The following is a 5,636-nucleotide window of genomic DNA, read 5'->3' as shown; positions in this document are numbered from 1 at the left end:
GTCACACACACTATACATGTTGACACATATAATTCTAGATTACTTGCATCGTGCGCGCCAAAAGGGCCGGGGAATATTGTCTCCCTATGTCATTTTCATAATTCAATGTTACTTCCCACTGTCATACAAATTCATGTATGTTAATGTAGCAATGTTTGGGTATTGCGATACCCGGTCAAAAGGATCACTGTCAAAAGCAACTCCTAATGGCTTCGTCCCTAGAATAGTACCCCTGCATCGATATGCCCTTGGAGTCACGATAGACACGTCCTTCCAGCTAAAAACTCCCGACCGGTACCTCGAGCTTGCTACCATCAGAGATGCGGGATGGGACGGAAAATTAGTGGCTACACCAAAGTGCAATTTATCCACGTTGAAGAGTAAACTGATAACAAATAGCAAAATAAACTTTGGGGCATTTATTGAACAAGTGTTTGAGGTGCTTGCATTGTTTGGTGACCAAATAGTATCAAATGAGCTTCATATATAAAAAATACAACTTCTACTCAAACTATGCGTACATAACTTTGAGGACAAAATTTGATATATATATTTTGTCTGTAAAGAGCTCCTCGGATGTCATTTGGCCACCAAATAAGCACCCTAAACAATTGGTCACAGCCAAGCCTGCAAATTCAAATTATTTAGCCATTTTTCGATTTGAGTGATTATCATTGGTGCAATGTAGGTGGAACGTCCCTTGGTCTAAAAAAACCACTCTCGCAATGGAAGTTAGGAAACACCCAACTCCTTCCTCACTACTGTTCAATGATTTTCCGTTCAAGGTGAACGGTCCAATCATTAATGACATCACTGGGAATGCCAGGAGCAACTCGAGGTCATCTGGGGACTCTTCGAGCTAGCCAGATTCCATGGAGGCATAAACAGTGAACCCACTTCCAGAAAACCACCGGCCCTAACAAAGTGCTTGCATGTTGAAGAGATATAGGAGAATGGGGTTGTGATGTCCACAAACCTAATGAAGCTTACATGGGCGAGCACAACTTCAACTTCAGAAAAATAAGAATGACCATAGAAGAAGGTGAAACATTTTAGAGTTTCATCTATCTATTCCTGCCTCGATAGTTATTGTCTTCTTGGTCAACTTTCGACAAGTGACTCTTGGTTGCGAGGCCTGGGAGGGGACCTACAATCTAATTAACCGCTAGGCAAAGAGGGAGAACAAACCGGTCTCTTTATTTCCACTTTGAATGGAAGCCCTTTTTTGGGAGTATTCCTGCTGGAAAAAGAAACCGTGCTGGTTTAAGAAACTAGAGGAGCGGGAAATATGACTTTTGATCTGGGAATTGCGGGTTTCTGAGGATAATGAATGACTTCCCACGGATCAATCCTACCTGGATATAATTTCAGTTTTCAAAGGTAGAATGAGGCATGCAAGATGTTTGATCAGGATAGCCCAAGAAAATGCTCACTCAATGCCGGAACTCTTTTCGGTAGCATCTGCCGTAGGGGCAGTGAAAGACCCTCTTGGAGGATTGAATCAAATGTCCAAAGGATCGATGCCAACGCGACTCTAGCCAGAAGAAGGATGACCCAAGCACCTGGACGACTACTAGAGAGCGTCGGAAGGCGACCTTAATGGGTTTGGGGTACTCAAGGTGCAATGAGAGAACGCTCGAAAACCCCGATTCGATATATTCGTCCCTGAAAGCCAATGCAATCACGGCAGTTAACATGGGTTCCACATGATAGGGACTCATAGACGAAAAAAACTTTCGTACCCTGTGGGCCCGGATTAACACGGAAACAACGCTGGTCACCCTATGGGCCTTGAGTGTCCGTTTAGAATGTATATGTTGTCAAACATCGCATCATCTGCGATGATCTAGCGAAACTGGGTGTGGTGATGGCCTGTGTAGTATTTGTCTTGTCCACTACGAAAAATATTTACAAGGTTAGTGCCGATTCAGCTTCAAGCTCCCTTATATTTTTGCATCCTTTATTTTTTTTATGGCATTTTGTCGAACCACATGCCAAATCTGTCAAACGAATGGTCTGTCATGAAGAAAGATTCATCGGTAAGGGTAGAAAGAGCATGCTTATATGGCCATCATGGACCGAAAAATGCTGCAGCGGCGGAACCATTTTATAATCACACGACACATACATTTGTATCCGACGGGGGATTTTTAGTTAAACAAGTACCATGTTGACAGACAATGAAGTGATTAAATAGTTGGTTAAGCCACTGATACATGATAGCTGGAAATAAAGGAAGGAACATATTAGGACTCTTGCAACGCACAACGCCAATAACCAAGGAACAATAGTTGACACTGATGAGGCGAGTTGCTCGTGTAGTTGTGCATGCATCCCAAAAGGAGCTGCACTGCTATTTATGCCTCAGTATCTCTTGTCCTTGCAGAACCCAAACGCCCAAGTGTTGCAGAATGCAACAGGGCTATAGATGATGCAGACTTGAAAAACTTGGTAGAAGCATACAATATTGCATGTGGCGTATCCGCGACATTGCGTCTCATCATACTTCTCCAAAAGGTTGTGTCGGTTACCTAGTCCTTCTGCCGTCGCCGGCGTAGCCATCAGCGCCTGGCCAGCGAATAGGGACAGCATGAAAACGGCGGCCATCTTAAGCACGGAGCTGGAAGCCATCGCAAGAGCGGAAGGCGGATGTTGCGGCTCAAAGCTCTATCTAGAAAAATGAAAGTGTTTTCTTGTGGTTCTGTTGATGTGAGTAATAGCTAGCTAGAGACCCTATTTATAAGCACACACACACACTCATAAATTAGCCCCTCCAGTTTGCCATTCATGATCTCAAAGCTGATACTGGACTACCATACGAACATGCATGATAATACCTGTTTATGTAAGCTTGATACCATCATGATATATAGTTGACTTTGGAGTACCACCCTGCATGTGCCTGATATCAAGCCAACTAGTTGGATATCTTCCCAACACATACTTAGCACTTAACAATCAATAGATAATCATGGTGTGTGTGACATGCACTAAGTACAAAATGTACACCTACCAAGATTCAGTCGGGAGTCCAAACAAGATAGAACTGTAGTACGTTCAAGTATTCATGGCGTTATAGAGTTCACAACTTAGCTAGGGTTGATAGGATAGATTGTATATACAAAACACAAATCCTATAAACTTGAAAAACTGTCTACCCGAATAGAATCTTTCTTGGCTATTCTAACTAACCCGCGTATATGAAGAACTTTTTTCAATTAAACTCTTGATTTCACATTTGTAGAGAAACTACTATTTGTTGTTTTTCCAAAAACACGATTTAGCAATACGGGATCCTAACTAACTTCCTCACGCCCCAAACTTTTTTCATGCCATCCTCCTTCCACAACTCACAGAGAGAGGAATATGGAATTTTATCCAAACTAGTAAATCGCATGTCCATCTTTACAGTTTCCTAATCCCGACCACTATTTTTCCTATATTGATTATTCACAAAACTGCTAGCAAAACAGATTTTACCAAAAACCAGCTAACAACTAGTTTTCCATATACTCCTGGCTAATTATATTTAACCAAACAACCACGAGCGCATAAAGCATCTTAAGATCATAAATTACACACCTATGAGAGCGCCTTGCGTGTTACCGTCAATACATGTCTTGATGGCATTTTACCGATCCTTATACTGCTAATCAAAATTACATATTTCAGTATAAACTTTAAACCCGGGGAAAACTCTGATGATTCCTCGAACAGCGTATTCGTTAACAAGATCAATCCGAAAGCAGAGCAGGCATGTGTTCCAGACATAAGTATATAAGGGTAAATGCAACACCATCATGGCGTTTACCTGAGAGGGTCCACCAGTAGAAGCTTTAGTCTAATCAAGTACTTCATTATTAATATGGTCATACATTCCAGAAGAAGGAAACTATTTGACCAGCCAATAATTTTTCCTACAAGTTTTACTTCCTTTTTTATGTATATTTCAAAAGTAGACGCATGATAATACAAGTTTGTGTACTCTCAATTTCATCATGCATGAGATAATTGATGTAGTGGTACTCCCCTGCATGTAGCAAATCTCAAGCCGGCTAGTTCCATATATTGCCATCACATACTTTAACACTTAATTAATAATCGATAGATGATCCTTGTGTATGCCATGTTCCGAGTCTAAAATATACTACCACCATGGCACCATGATTCATTATTACGTCGAAAATAGTACAGAACAATAGTGTTCAAGTCTTAATGGCATTATAGAGTTAGTTGTCAACTTAGGTAAGTGTGTAAAGCGCATATTGAGATCATACATAACTTGCCTAGGAAAGCGTCTCATGGCATACCATCATTACATTTCTTCAACTGTGTTTCACGTATGCTGCTAACCAAAAGCACATAGTTTGACTATCATTGTTCTTTCTGTTTGCCGACGGGTAAATTATCGGAAGCAACACACGGATATAAAATCAACCCTACCCTTTGTTCTACCTACCTGTCAGGGAGTCATGGTTACCTTATGCCTGTCATCCACATTAATTGATGTTAAAATATTTTATACTTAATTTCTTATTTTTGTATTTTTATTTATCATTGATTCAACTTGACATATTTAAAGAATTACCACGAGCTAATTAGATATATGCATGGTGCATCCCAGTTGATTCAACTTTTATTCTAACAACCTTGCGCTCCACCTAGACGACAATGCCGTCTCTGAGTCCAAGTCCTCCGCATCCAAGACAAGATCCTCAATAAATATGAAACATATGTGGTGACTTCATCAATCTCAAAATATGATGCCGGTTCAATATCTCGAAGGTGCTCATAAGATATGATGTGCGTGTATGCATTCCTAGGAGTAAATGTATGTGGACATCTGTGATTGTACTGTGTTCAAAGGAGCGTGATGGAGCACAACTTATACACACCTTGCAGCACACCTTCACCCACGGGCACGGGGCAGTACAACACCACCTTGCGTTGACCAGCAGTTGAAAAACATTTGAAAAAAGATACAAAAAAATAAAAAGTAAAAAGACTCACAATGCAGTGTGTGCTCAGGACGTGACAAGTGTGTTTGATTAAATTTCAAAAACTCAAAAGGCCGATTGCTTCCGCTTGGTTGAGCGCAACATAGGCCGGCCCAGGCGCACGAGAGCCACAACCTCGTTCTTTTCATTTTTTTTTCTTTTTGTTTTGTTTTCTTTCTTTTACTTTATTTATCATTCCGAATATTCTAAATAAATAAATATATTTAAAAAACTTTACATAACAACACTAGAAAGAAAGTTATCCCAGCAGTAGAAAAATGTTAAATAAGCATATAGAAATTTTTTCATATAAAATGGATAAAAAACTATAATGCATCTGAAAAAATTGATGATGTATTTAGAAAATGTTGACCATGTTTAAAAAAATATTAAACATATATTTCAAAGATCGTAAACGTGTATTCAAAAATGTGTTGGATACCTATGAAAAATATATAATGTATATGTGAAAAATCAAAATAAAAAATTCAGAAAAAATGTTAACATGTATTTGGAAATGTTAACCACGTATATAAAAAATCTTATGTATAAGAAAATGTTGAATATGTAATTAAAATAAGTTTACACGTGTTAAACAAAACAGAAACCGGTGAAAAATCGACAAAAAGGCAAAAAAAA

This window comes from Triticum dicoccoides, chromosome 7A (genome assembly GCF_002162155.2).
Source record: "Triticum dicoccoides isolate Atlit2015 ecotype Zavitan chromosome 7A, WEW_v2.0, whole genome shotgun sequence".
In the NCBI taxonomy this organism is placed as follows: domain Eukaryota; kingdom Viridiplantae; phylum Streptophyta; class Magnoliopsida; order Poales; family Poaceae; genus Triticum; species Triticum dicoccoides.
Note: the sequence above shows the minus strand (reverse complement) of the source record.